Source organism: Anomaloglossus baeobatrachus, chromosome 10, assembly GCF_048569485.1.
Source record: "Anomaloglossus baeobatrachus isolate aAnoBae1 chromosome 10, aAnoBae1.hap1, whole genome shotgun sequence".
Lineage (NCBI taxonomy): Eukaryota > Metazoa > Chordata > Amphibia > Anura > Aromobatidae > Anomaloglossus > Anomaloglossus baeobatrachus.
The window spans coordinates 140,167,452-140,183,021 of NC_134362.1; positions in this window are offsets into that span (position 1 = coordinate 140,167,452).

A 15,570-nucleotide genomic window follows, 5' to 3' on the forward strand; every position below is an offset into this window, starting at 1 on the left:
TCCAGCCATAGAAAGGGACGCATGTATGCAGGAGTATCAGCAGAAGCTGTTACTCGATCTTAGCTTGGCTTTTCCACGAAACAACCGTGCAGGTGCAGGGAGTGAATCTCCCAGTTGTAACTTGACAAACATGGGACGGTCTCGTCATCTTCAACAGTCTACCCGTACCAGTAGCACCGTATCTGGTGCTGGTAACAGCAATTTTATGGAATCTTTTCATAATTTTTTTAGACCGTCCTTTGCAAGGCCACCAGAGACAACAAGTCTGACACATAGTCAACGGCTGGAGAGGATGATACAGGAGTATCTCCAAATGAACATTGATGCCATGACTTTGCAAATGGAGCCTTGCTCTTTTTGGGCTTCAAATCTTTAAAAATGGCCAGAGCTCTCAACTTACGCCTTGGAGATTTTGTCGTGTCCAGCTGCCAGCGTTGTCTCTGAACGTGTCTTCAGTGCTGCTGGGTGTGTGCTGACAGATAAGCGCACGCGTCTGTCCAGTGACAATGTGGACAGACTAACGTTCATCAAAATGAACAAGTCATGGATCCACAAGGAATTTACTACCCCTGTGTCATCCTGGGGAGAGTAAATGCTTGTGGATTTGGATTGTGCTTGATGCAAATCAAAACATCCTGTTTGCAACTAAGGCACAAGTGCTGCCACTGAAGGGGTTAGTGTCTGTGTGGCCCAATTTTTGGAAAAAAGGGAGACTCCGCTTGGAGTAACCCTTGCTTGCTGTGTTTTTTAAAAGGAGCCAAGATGAACAAGTCATGGTTCAGCAAAGACTTTGCTACCTACCCCGGTGTCATCCTGGGGACGGTTAAGAATGGCGTATTTTTGAATGTGCTTGATGCAAATCTAGCTGTGAAGTGTACAACAGGGGCACAACTGCTGCCCTTGAAGGGGTGGGTGTGAGTGGTGCCAAATTTTTGGAAAAAAGGGAGACTCCGCTTGGAGTAACCCTTGCTTACATTGTTTTTAAAAATGATCGAAGATGCACAGCGCTGGGATCAGGAAAGACTTAGCTACCTACCCCGGTGTCATGCTGGGGACGGTTAAGAATGGCGTATTTTTGAATGTGCTTGATGCAAATCAAAACATCCTGTTTGCAACTAGGGCACAAGTGCTGCCACTGATGGGGTGTCTGTGTGGCCCAATTTTTGGAAAAAAGGGAGACTCCGCTTGGAGTAACCCTTGCTTGCTGTATTTTTTAAAAGGAGCCAAGATGAACAAGTCATGGTTCAGCAAAGACTTTGCTACCTACCCCGGTGTCATCCTGGGGACAGTTTAGAATGGCGTATTTTTGAATGTGCTTGCTGCAAATCTAGCTGTGAAGTGTACAACTGGGGCACAACTGCTGCCACTGATGGGGTGTCTGTGTGGCCAAATTTTTGGAAAAAAGGGAGACTCCGCTTGGAGTAACCCTTGCTTGCTGTGTTTTTTAAAAGGAGCCAAGATGAACAAGTCATGGTTCAGCAAAGACTTTGCTACCTACCCCAGTGTCATCCTGGGGACGGTTAAGAATGGCGTATTTTTGAATGTGCTTGATGCAAATCTAGCTGTGAAGTGTACAACTGGGGCACAACTGCTGCCACTGAAGGGGTGGGTGTGTGTGAGGCCCAATTTTTTGAAAAAAGGGAGACTCCGCTTGGAGTCACCTTGCGGTGTTTTACATGATTTTAGAAGGGCGTGCCATGCCTATATCTGTGTCTCCTCCTCTTTTTCCTTGTCCAGCTCTTTTGTTTTCGCATGAGCATATGTCCTTGTCACTTTCCCATGTGTTTGTGTTGTGTTGTGAGTTGTTTGTCACCTTTTGGACACCTTTGAGGGTGTTTTCTAGGTGTTTTTATGTGTTTGTGAATGCCTGCCATTGTTTCCTATGCGGTTCGAGTTCGGTTCGTCGAACGTTCGACGAACTGAACTTGAACGAGACCTCCGTTCGACGAACCGAACTCGAGCCGAACCACGACCGGTTCGCTCATCTCTAATGGCGACTCCCAGCCTGGTCGGGGTCTGTAGGCCCTGCCTATGTGTGCTGGCTTCACTTCGCTCCTCCGTTCGGTACCGGCGGGCCACCGCCCATCCCCGGTCCTACGGTTCCGCGTTGATCTGCCTCTCCTGCAGACGGCCACCACCGTCTGCAAATCTTGCTCTTGGTGCCCGGGCCACACACCACGGTCAGTCTGCTCCTCACTTCACTCCTCTCTGAACTCCCTTCTCAACTCAACTCCACTCAACTCAACTGACTTCCTTCTCCCACCTCCAGGACTGTGAACTCCTCAGTCGGTGGGGCCAACTCGCCTGGCTCCACCCCACCTGGTGTGGACATCAGCCCCTGGAGGGAGGCAACAAGGATTTTGTGTCTGGCTGATGTGCCTGTCTCAGGGTGGGGAGGTGTGTTGTAGTACCTGTGATGACCTGGCTAGTCCAGGGCACCACATTCCCCCTTGGTTAAATGCAGACCGTCCGCGGGCTCCCCGTCCATCACCGGTTTTATTTTTCTCAACTGAAAAAGATAAATAACATTTAAACTTTTCAACATATGCATACTTGTAAGGACACTTGAACGTTGCACAACAATTATATTTACATTTTTATTAACATTAAACGGATGGCTTCCGCTCTCCCACCCAAGCAACCTGGCCCTGATGCTGCCCCTAAGAAAATGGGCAGCACCTTTTCACCCCAGTCCAGATCCAGGCTGCCCGAGCGGGAACGGGTACGGTGTCTCGCACCCGACTGTCACTTCAGGGGATTCCACGTCCATGGGGGACCCCTGACCCTGGAGGATTGCCACCGGTTGCGGTATTGGCGGGCCTGGGCAATCTCTTTCCTCCAGGTCCATCCTCCAAATCAGCCTCTCCGGAGGTGGCAACGGAAACATGCCCCAACATATTTATAATCCTACAAGTTCGTGGGTGCCCTGCAAGTTCTCAGGCATGTCCATAAGCAGTTTCTTATGCATGGTGGGGGGTAATCAACGGTTAATCAGGGGACAACAACTCCAGTCCCAACGGGGACGGTTCTCTTCGGATGCACAATCAGATGATTTTTTCGGTTGATTCACAGTCATTCACTTAACAGGTTAACGGTACTGGTGGTCCCAACGGGGACCGCTGACTTTGGGGCGGCTACCACCGTGGGGGGTCGGCCCAATCGGGGACCGGACGGTACATCGGGTTCTCCTTCCATAGGCAGTGCAGTCCAGAACCGCTGATCGCCGTTGGGAACGGTGGCGGGGGTAGCGTACTCGGGACTTCCTCGTCCATCAGCTGCACTCTCTCGGGACCTCCTTCTGCGGTACCGGCCCCCGGCTCCCATTCAATCAAGGCTGGTTCAAGAACTTGGGTGGCCTGATCACGACGCGGCACGGCCGCCGCGGCCCCTTGCTCACGGGCCCACACCACGGCGACCATTCTGCGCAGCTCCGCCTTCCAATCCATCAGCTGCTGCAAGCTCTGCTCCCTCACCTTCAAGCAGAACCGGCCCAGCTCCCGTTCCAGCCACGCAGCGGTCCTGGCGGGGAGCTAACCCGGGCCGCAGTCTTCAAAGGCTACTCCTCCTCTGCCCCTCCAGAACTTAGACGCTCCGGTGGCGGGAGGTCCCGCGCTCCAGCCCGAAGATGCCGCCATCTGTCCATCCACGTCCCCCCTTGGTCTTTTCTCGGCACCTCCTCTTCAGGGGTGGGGCTTCGGCTTTCGCGCCTCCACCGCTCGAGAAGACGCTCGAGCGGGAAAATCTTTGCGCCCAAGATGGCGGATTCTGAAATTTTTCGGCCGGACACCGCCGGCGGGACACAAGGCACACTTCTACCAGCCGGCAGAATGGTAAGATCCTGTTCGTGACGCCAAGTTGTGGCGGGCGGGGAGGGACGCGCTGCGCTCGGTAACGCTCGGGTCCGGCGCTGCTGCGATGGCTGCTCGGTGGCTCGAGCGGTGGGCCGGATCTGGGGACTCGAGCGGCGCTCCTCGCCCATGAGTGAAAGGGGGTAGTTTGGTTTGGGGATTTGGTCCGTGATGCCACCCACGGGTTGTGGTGAGGTTGGGCACCACCGCTGCTGGTGACGGGGATCCCGGGAGTGATGGCAGGGAGCAGCTGGGATGTTGTTTTCCCCCTCCGTGGGTAGGGGTTGGTGGTCCCGGGGCCCGGTGAGATGACGGGGAGGCAGGGTTGGATGGGTGCAGGGTCGCTTGGACTGCGCAGCGCGGTGCCAGACGGCATGGTAGTACTCACTCAGCCACAAAGGTACGCAATGCCTCTGGTAAACCAAACGGCTGGATGGACGGGTCCCTGCTGCTGTGGCTTCTCCTGAACGGTTAGTGGTGGCTGCCTTTCCCTGCACCTTTGTGTATGTTCGGTCCCGATGGATTCCCACCGGTAACCCGCTCCCCAGCGTGTATGTGTGCCGGAGGAGCCCTTTTGCCCGCAGGCTCTGGCCCTTGGAACTCTAGCTGTGGCGGTAGCTGTATTTCCTCTTGCTGGTCGGACGGTTGCCTTCAATCGGGTCTTGGCTGTTAGGAAACCCCTGGGGTTCTGGTCACTGACGGATTTGACCTCTAATGGTGACTCCAAGCCTGGTCGGGGTCCGTAGGCCCTGCCTATGTGTGCTGGCTTCACTTCACTCCCCGGTTCAGTACCGGCGGGCCACCGCCCTTTCCCGGTCCTACGGTTCCGCGTTGATCTGCCTCTCCTGCAGACGGCCACCACCGTCTGCCAACCTTGCTCTTGGTGCCCGGGCCACACACCCAGACACGGTCAGTCTGCTCCTCACTTCACTATTCAACTCCACTCAACTCAACTGACTTCCTTCTCCCGCCTCCAGGACTGTGAACTCCTCAGTCGGTGGGGCCAACCGCCTGGCTCCACCCCACCTGGTGTGGACATCAGCCCCTGGAGGGAGGCAACAAGGATTTTGTGTCTGGCTGATGTGCCTGTCTCAGGGTGGGGGTGTGTGTTGTAGTACCTGTGACGACCTGGCTAGTCCAGGGAGCCACAATCCCCACCACTGAAGCCTTATTAATTGACTCCTGCCAGGGTCACGGAGTCGGGCCCCGCCACCACTGACGACCCCCGGACTAGTCCGGCCTGGCACTGGGTGTCTCATAGCCCTGGGGTGGGCGAGTCATTAATTATACTGATGGGGAGAAAATCATGTTCAATTAATGAATACTGTAAAAAATAAAACTAAAAAAACAATGACGGCAGAATTATATTTTGGGGATTATTTAATTGCACTTGGAATTTTTCACCCATTTTCTAGTTTATTGAAGGGTGAAATGAATGGTGACATTCAAAACAACAACTAGTCCTCATACAAGGGGCTACTGATAAGTCCTTGGCATTGTGATCTTTTTTTTGTTTCTATGGTAATGAACATTACATCACATGAAAAGCCTTATGTGTCTAATATATCTTTTCAAACATGTTGTTTGTTGATTATGGCAACAGTGTTCTACACACGCAGGAAAACAACATGGCGGAGTCTAATACTCACAGCAACTGAGTGCAGAGGGGTGAAAAAATTCTTGTTTCTGCAAGGAAAGTCCGCGAAGGATATTCATAGTGATATGTCGCAGACATATTCATATTCCAAATTTAAAATGGGCCACTTCAGCACAAATGATGAGGAAAGTCCTGGACGACCGAAAGTGGTTGTTGTTCTGAAGATCATCGATGCTGTGCACAACCTCATACTGCAGAATCAATGAATTTCAGCTAAAGCAATAGCAGACATCATGAGGATTTCCAGTGTACGTGTTTGTGTCATTATCCATGAACATTTGGACATGAGGATGCTATCTGCAAAGTGGGTCCACAAATGTTTGACAAGGGATCAGAGAAACATGTGAGTGAAAACTTCCCAGTCCATTTGTCAGCATTTGCGGACTGATAAGAACTTCCTGGATCGACTGGTCACTATGGATGAGACCTAGATTTATTTTTATGACCCTGAAAATGAGGAGCAGTCAAAAGAGTGGAGGCACACTGGTTCTCCTCGTCCAAAGAAGTTCAGGGTGGAAAAATCAGTCACTAAGGTGATGGCATCTTTGTACTGGGATAAGGAGGGAGTGCTGCTAGTGGATTAACTTCAAAAGGGTTCCACCACCTAATGCAAGGTATTACATTGAACTTTTGGACCAATTGAAGGCAGCTCTGAAGGCCAAAAGGCACAGCAAGCTGTCCAAAGGAATCTTGTTCCTGCAAGACAATGCCTCTGCTCACACTGCCCAAGCGACCACGGCAAAACTGGCAGAACTGGGCTTCCACCTTATTCACCAGATCTAGCTCCCTCTGACTATCATCTGTTTCCAAACCTGAAGAAACACCTCAAGGGTACCAAATTTCCCACCATTTCTGATGCCATGGCTGCTATGGATGCCTGGTTTGAGTCGCAACCGAAATCCTTCTTTTTGCTAGGCTTACAGAACTTGGAATACCGTTATAAGAAGTGTGTTGATATCAGTGGAGAGTAAGGCTGGGTTCACACATAGCGACAGCGAAAACGATGTCGCTGTTACGTCACCATTTTCTGTGACGTAACAGCGACCTTGTAAGTCGCTGTTATGATCGCTGCTTAGCTGTCAAACACAGCAGAAGCAGCAGCGATCATAACGATGCTGTGCTACATGTGCAGAGAGCAGGGAGCCGCGCTTAGCGCTGGCTCCCTGCTCTCCTTGCTACAGTATACATCGGGTTAATTACCCGATGTGTACTGCAGCTATATGTGCAGAGAGCAGGGAGCCGCGCACACTGCTTAGCGCTGGCTCCCTGCTCTCCTAGCTACAGTACACATCGGGTTAATTACCTGATGTGTACTGCAGCTATATGTGCAGAGAGCAGGAGCCGGCACTGGCAGCGAGGGCGGACGCTGGTAACGAAGGTAAATATCGGGTAACCACCTTGGTTACCCGATGTTTACCTTAGTTACAGCTTACAGCAGGCTGTCAGAAGCCGGCTCCTGCTCCCTGCACATTCAGGATTGTTGCTCTCTCGCTGTCACACACAGCGATGTGTGCTTATCAGCGGGAGAGCAACAATAAAAAAACGAACCAGGGCTGTGTGTAACGAGCAGCGATCTCACAGCAGGGGCCAGATCGCTGCTCAGTGTCACACACAACGAGATCGCTAATGAGGTCACTGCTGCGTCAACAAAACCGTGACTCAGCAGCGATCTCAGTAGCGATATCGCTGTGTGTGAAGCACCCCTAAATGTAAAGTTTCATCATCCTATCTCCTTTCTTTCTGAGTAAAGCCAAAGACTTATTAGCAGCCCCTCGTATATCTATGTTGACAGAATAATTAAAAAGTTATGGCTCTTGGAGGAAAAAGTGAGAGGGCAAACATGAAAAATTGCTGTGTTTAGGGGTTAAAAACATGCAAAAATACTGCTTTTACTTTCTTATATTCACTTGTAAACAAGGTACACAAATCCCAAAAGGGTGTATTAAGATGCAATCTCTTATAGACCCTTACAAAAAAGGGTTTTGCGATCTATCTCCCAACTCTCTAAGGCTAAGTTCACATTTCCGTTGTTTTGTACGTCAGTGCCGCAGGGACTGCAGGACAGGTGAGTGTGTGTGTGTGAGTGTGTGAGAGTGTGTGAGAGTGTGTGAGTGTGTGTGTGTATACACATGCTGAATGCAGGAGGGGGCGGAGCCGAGCGGGGTGCGGGGCCAGGCGCTGAGGATGTCAGTGGCAGTGCTGCGGTCTGCATGGCTGGGGACAGGTGAGTGTATGTGTGAGTGTGTGTGTGTGTGTGTGTGTGTGTACACATGCGGAGTGCGGGAGGGGGCGGAGCGGAGCAGGGGGCGGGGCCAGACGAGGGTGTCAGTGGCAGTGCTTGTCTGCATGGCTGGGGACAGGTGTGTGTGTGTGTACATACATGTGCGGAGTGCGGGAGGGGGCGGGGCCAAGCGGGGAAGTGTCGGCCTCCCTGCACACGTAACCAGACTAAATATCGGGTAACAGCAAAGCACCCGATGTTTACCTTGGTTACCCGATATTTACCTTGGTTACGGGCCTACACCGCTTAGCGCTGGCTCCTTGCACCGTAACCAGGGTAATTATCAGGTAACCAACCAAAGCTGGTGACGTGTGCAGGGAGCCAGAGAGCATGCGCAGCGAAATCCGACGGATCGCGCTGCTCAAAAAACGTTACATGCTGCGTTCCTTCCGCCCGGCGGTCAGTCGTTCCACGACTGATCAGTCGGGCGGAGGGTGCAACACAGCATCATCAGTCACAATCCGCTGCTCATACAAGTCTATGGGAGCAACGGAATCCGCTAAACGGATTCCGTTGTTTACAAGAGCAGCGGATTGTGACTGATACATTTTAGCGGAAATGTGAACTTAGCCTAAGCCATAAGTTCTATTAATTGTGGTGGGCATCTAGTCCTTGAAACTTTGTGTGACCTGCCTGTGCTCTGGCATCAGCTTAAACTGACTGCCACTTAAGCTTAGGTTTAGTTCTGCCATAGGATTATGCCAGCCACATACTGCCTAAATCTTTATGAGTGACATTCTATTAGAGCACCACACCCTGAAAATCCCCAGGGACAAAGGGCATACGGTAAACAAACACACAACAAAATAAATCACCATTGTCCTAGGTCCTAAAAGAGACCTGATGACATTAACAACTATCAATCTTTTCTTAGTAGAGCACAATAAGGAGTGGCCACCTAGCAGAGGCAGATGCGCAATAATTATGTAATTGCATGATGTCATTGAAAGTCAAATACAGAGAAGTCCACAGCCAGAAAAGTACAAGTGAGGGCTAAACAAACATCAATCAACTAACCAATAATTTTGTTAACGTGACCAAAAATAGTATGAAATTGCTTAGTATATAGCAGAATTGAAGCAACTGTATTTACAGATGCTGTCAATACCAGATAACATACTGTTCCGCAATTTCATCATCCCACTGAAGTCAATGAGTATTTCTAATTATCCTTGACTAATTTCCCTTGAGTTAATTTCTTTATTTACAGAGCTATAGAAACCATCATATTTAAAACAAGCAGAAAGAAAGAAAATTGACCAGCACCTCATAACAGAATAAAGCAAATGTGAAGAGATGTAAGCTACTTTGATAATGATACATAATATATAGTGGATATAAAATGACTACACAACCCTATAAAAATGCCAGATTTTTGTCATGTAATAAAAATCATATAAATCCATTGACAAACCAATTTGGAAAAAGAAAAGTAAAGAACTAAAATAATGTGAACACATTTAAACCAATATGTGGTTGAAGTACCCTTTGACTTTATGACAACATTAAGTCTATGACCATAGTACATCTGGAGTTTGAAATCTTTGACCTACTTTGCATTATTGAAATCTGTCAGATTGCGAGGGTGTACATTGCCTTCTTTAGGTCAACCCAATAATTTTCTATTGGATCAGGTCGGGCTCTGGCTGGGCGATTCCAAAACTTTGGTCTTCTTCAGGTTTTTTGGGAATATGTTTAAAGTAATTTTCATGTTCACAGGTCAAATTCCTCTTCATCTTCAGCTTTTTAGCAGAAGCCTTAAGCTTTTGATGTATAATTGACAGATATTCAGAACTTTTCATGATTCTCTCAACCTTGACTAAAGCCTCAGTTCCAGCTGCCAAAAAAAGCCCTAAAGCATAATGCTGCCTCCTTCATGCTCCACTGAGAATATGGTCTTATTTTGGTAATAGCAGTGATGACTTTGGACAAAACACCTGTGGAAATATAGACAAAAAGTTCAACATTGGTCTCATTAATGTCAAAGTTGTTGCCACGTGTTTTTTGCAGAGTTAATATGAGTTTTGGCAAAACATAATTGGGCTCAGATCTTTTTGTTAGTTAGAAAAGGCTTCCATCTTGCCACCCTACCCCACAGGCATATAAAGAATACAGTAGATTGTTGTCACATATAGAACTCAGCCAGAACTGGCCATACATTACTGCAGCTCCTTTAATGTTACCCTAGGCTTCTTGGCAACATTTCAAACAAATTTTTTATTCATACATTTTGAAGGACATCCAGTTGTAAAAAATGTTACTGTTGTGTGAAATTGAAGCCACTCCTGATGACTGATCTTCACAAGGCTCCATGTTTCTTTTCTTCTCCATCTTGTCCAGACTCCATGATAACTTTTTATATCCACAGCTTGTCCCTACAGACTTTCATTTTCTTTGGTTTTCTGCAGCACATTCCAACATAATTATAATGTACCAGAATAAAAATATCTGCCCCACCATGTGCCCCTAATAAATAATTGCTCCTCTCTGTGCACACCGTACACAATATGACCCCCATACTGTCTCTCATATGGTGCATGTCCTCCTCCACCCTGCCCTCTCATTTCCAAACTGGGTCCCCTCTTCACACCATTTTCTCACACTCTGTCTGCCTATACTGCCAAGTTGTTATATTGTGCCTGTCCTCACAATCACTCTATTCTGCTTACTGTCCCCTCACAATGTCCCCCCCACTGCCCACCACACTTCCCAGTCTCTATTTTGTGCCCCCATACACTTTTCTCCACCATACTGTCTTATCACACTATTATTTTCAATGCTTTCTCCTCATACCTATTTCCCCCCCTCCCCATACTGCTTTCTCAAACATTCCAACCCCACACATTGCCTGCCCCACTCACCAATCTGTTTTCTTACATATCCCCCACTTCATATACTGTTTCCTCCTCTATTTCACCCTCCCACCACACCACTCCCCATATTGTCACCTCAATTTTCTTCTCCCCTGCTATACTGCCCCCACAATCATAAAAATCCTCACTACAATAAATCCTTCATATCTTCAGCTCCATTGAAGCACTTACCATACTGATGTTCATTGTGCGTATGCAGCGCTGGAGAGTGAATTCAGCAGCATGATCATATGATCTGATCACACTGCTGAAATCACTCTTACTAAGAAGTGCCAGTAGTCCAGGATTCAATTATATTTGTGTCTGAAAGAAATTAATACAGTTTATTCCAGTGAACCAACGCATTACCCCTTTTTTTGAGCCGGCTATCAGCTTGACAGCTGGCTCAGAGATAACGGCCCAACCCCACTCTGGTGGGGCAGAAAATGTAGTAGCCTGGGAGACTCCTTGGATGGCCTCATTAGGTGGTACGATGGCGCCACCCTCCTGGTAGCACCTGGTGCAAATGCCCCACCTGTCCCCCTAGATACACCTCTGACATGGCTTACACCTACTGTAAAAAGTTAATATGATTTATCTAAAACACAAAGTGCAAGATAGAAAATTCTTTCAATGCTGCATATAAAACCTCAATAAAACATGGTTAGAGCATGTACAGTAAGACTTCTTTAGAACTGTAACAGGGAGTGGGTATCTAGGGATTAGAATAAGGGAGAGCTAGCAGAATATTTCTTTATGTATAGACAAAAGAAGAAAGCGTAACTGATGGATGCGGTGCCAATGCAGCTATTGCATCTATTATTTGTTTGGTTGAATGTAGTGATGGACCAACCTTAGTTAAATAAAGTAAATATAAACATGAGCCCAGGACAAGATTAATTACACCCTGGAGTTCTTAAAGGCCTCATCTGAAATATGCAGTTCAGTTCCTAGTACATGATCAGTAAGAATGCCCTGGAGTTGGGAAAAGTCCAAAGAAAAGGAAACATATGAAGTGTATGAATTGGAAAGAAGAATAACAAATCAGACACCTGCTGCATTATTACGGAGGTATACAGTATGTTTTACACTGAAATGTTGTGGCAGTTATGAAAAGAGAAACTCTGAAAAAGCGGCTCTCACATGACGAGTCCGAGACAAGACTCTGAGTATTTTCCCCACCCAGCAAATAAGGAAAAAATGGAAACAACATTCCAAAACCTATTGATTTGTTGAGTATCGACGACAAGCACTATGCACATAAATACATGCACTTACACACGTTGCCTGCTATCAATAAATGTATTACTGTTTGTTTCTGCCATGCTAAATGCAGTTGGGAAACGCCTTAAGATCCCCTGCTGGCAGCTCATTTTAAAACTAATGAATCAACAAACAGGTTTATTCTTTGGGTCATTACAATTACTGCCACACAACATATATTTTTTATTTTTTTTGTTGTTGCTTTAACACCATAAAAACAACTTTATAGAAAAAAAATAGTTTTTGCATTGCTGTCTTCTAAGAGCTATGGCATTTTTATTTTTTGCTCATGGAGCTGTATGGTGGTTTGCTTTTTGCTCAACATGACATTTTCAGCTATTTCATTTTGATTTACATGTGCCTTTTTAGAGCGCGTTCTATTCCACCTTTTTTCAGTTGTACGATGAAAAGACAAACTGAAGGGGTTAATTTGTATGATAGTTTTATAGATTGGGTTGTTACGGACACGGCAATACCAAATATAGTACTTCAAAATCAAAAGACTACTCAGACTAGAATGGCATTAACCATTCTAAGAAAGACAGAGTGAACAGTCCAACTAATTAATATATATAATTTTTAATCAATACATGTAATATAAAAATATAAAGAGGTGCCTCAAATGTGGAGGGACTAACAACCAGAGCAAGACGAGATACAGATATCAAAAAGGTGAAAGTACATATACATATTACAAGCACACCTGTGTTCGCAAAAGCTGCCAAAACAGCTCAAACCGTTTTACATTGCAGCCACACTGTTGTGACCCAGCCATTAGCTTCCTAGACTATCAACATAGGAAATATTGAAGTGAGTAAGTGATAAGTGTAGGCCTTTTGCTCTGGGTCCCCTTCAACTACAGTCAGTGCACAACTTGGAGATCCAACTTGGAGTTTCCACATTTCCAGAAATTATGGGCAGACACCAGGAAAAGTGGCATCAATTGCCCCAGAGTAGAAATAGTATAATGGCGCAACATGGATGCATGGGACAGGGTCTGGAACAAGGCCTGGCTCAGCATTTGTAGCTTCTCATTGATCCGTAGCAGGTTGATGAGTGACAGGTGTAGGCCTGTCATCTGAGACCCCTGCCATTACAGACCACACACAACTTGGAGACCCAACTTGGATTCTCTACATTTCCAAAAATTAGGATCCGGCCTTTTTTGTATATGCCTACTCCCATAAGGGAATCCGTGTAGAGCTGCTGTGAGTAATAGAATCCATCAGATCATTTGAACAGTGGGAGGACGCAGTTCCGCACAGAGCTCCAGGATTCAAGAAGTCGGTGAATCTGAAGCCAGCAGCGGCAACAAACCTGGATCCACCCAGCAGAACAACGGATTACGCCAGCTGAGACAGTCCCTCATCCCCCAGAGGAATTATACATCTAACACCGGGGTTGTGCGAGGGCGCACAACCTAACCAGGTGAGTGTAAAAACATTAAAATTAATACATCTAGTTATCAAACATTTTATAGTAGGACATATATGTTCACAGTTCTGTTTATGTTGGAGGGCATAGTTTATTGATAAAGTTTTTATAAGGAATAAATAATAAGGTATCTGTATTAAGTATGGATAGATGCTGACATAAGCATGGTACCTAGTTATATATATATTCTTCCTTCTGGAAGCTTCTAGTGATTATGTCATGTGGAACTGTGTTGAAAAACCCTATATGGATTGGACAGTTGTCATATAACACGGTGGGAGGGGGTGGCTGCTCACTCCTGCTCCGAGAGTCAATCCACACATGTCGAAGCGGATCCATCCATCCAGCCTATCCTGCATTCACCCAAGACGAAGCAAGATATATCTATCAGTCCTGCAACATGATTCTATTTGGGAACCAAGGTAAAATAGATGATTTCTATTGATTTGTATGGACTCATTGAACTTTTTACGTAAGCTAATGAAGTATATTATTTTTCCTTTTTGTAACTGAATTTTGGCAACCATTTTTAAATAGATAAAATACATTTATTTTTTACATTTTTGAAGTTCTTTCTTTCATGCGCTTTTACGAATTTGAAGAAAAATATATTTAAGAGTATATTTTTAACATTTTGGAGAGCCAGCCATTCGTGATTTTTTTTACATTTTTTGTTGTTCCTTCACTTTGTATAAGGGGGGTCAGAAGTAATAAGTATCTCAAGTATCTCCTGCAAAGGATCAGGAATCGACAATTTATAAAAATCACGCAGAACCTAGGAAATACGTATAAGTCAAGTTGCATGAATGTTTTTTTAAATGAACTTTAAAGACTTTACAAAGCCACAGAAGTTAACTTTTGACGTATCTTTGAGCAAGAAAGAATAAGTCAGTCCAAAAGAAGTATTGGACATGCTGAACAAGGTGAATCAAGTCTTATGCCTGCTTTACACGCTTCAATAAATCTTTCAATCCGTCGTCGGGGTCAAGTTGTAAGTGACGCACATCCGGCATCGTTCGTGACGTATTTGCGTGTGACACCTACGTGCAATCAAGATTGAACGAAAATACGGTGATCGCATACACGTCGTTTATTCCTCATACATTGGACGTTTTCTTGTATGAACCTAGTCAATTGTAACGTGTGACATCCCTCATACGATTTTGATGTCTGTGGCTATGTGCGCAGGTGTGCGCTCTGCACCGCAGCTTAAAAAAGGTCTGCTTCAGAGCGCAGCTGAAAAGCTGCGTTCTGAAGCGCCTCGCAATGTCTGTCATTCACTAATCTCTGTCAGTCGGTCACTATCTCTGTTGTCCCTCTCTCTCTGTCCATGTCAGTCTATCCCCCTCTCTCATACTCACCGATCTCCGATCCCCGGCCCGGCTCTGCACGGCATTCACACTGCTCCGGCGGCTTTTACTGTTTTGAAAAAGCCGGCCGCCCATTAAACAATCTCGTATTCCCTGCTTTCCCCGCCCACCGGCGCCTATGATTGGTTACAGTGAGACACGCCCCCACGCTGAGTGACAGGTGTCACACTGCACCCAATCACAGCAGCCGGTGGGCGTGTCTATACTGTGCAGTGAAATAAATAATTAAATAATTAAAACAAACAGCGTGCGGTCCCCCCCAATTTTAAAACCAGCCAGATAAAGCCATACGGCTGAAGGCTGGTATTCTCAGGATGGGGAGCTCCACGTTATGGGGAGCCCCCCAGCCTAACAATATCAGCCAACAGCCGCCCAGAATTGCCGCATACATTAGATGCGACAGTTCTGGGACTGAACCCGGCTCTTCCCGATTTGCGCTGGTGCGTTGGCAAATCGGGGTAATAAGCCCATAGCTGCCAATAAGTCCTAGATTAATCATGTCAGGCGTCTCCCCGAGATACCTTCCATGATTAATCTGTAAATTACAGTAAATAAACACACACAGCTGAAAAAATCCTTTATTAGAAATAAAAAACACAAATATATACCCTGGTTCACCACTTTAATCAGCCCCAAAAAACCCTCCATGTCCAGCGTACTCCAAGATGGTCCAGCGTCGCATCCAGCGCTGCTGCATGTAGGTGCTGTAGAGCTGCAGAAGACACAGCCGCTCCGGTCACCTCCACGCAGCTAATGAAGACAGCCGTGCGATCAGCTGAGCTGTCACTGAGGTTACCCGCTGTCACTGGATCCAGCGGTGGATGTAGCGGTGGCCGCAGGTAACCTCAGTGACAGCTCAGCTGAT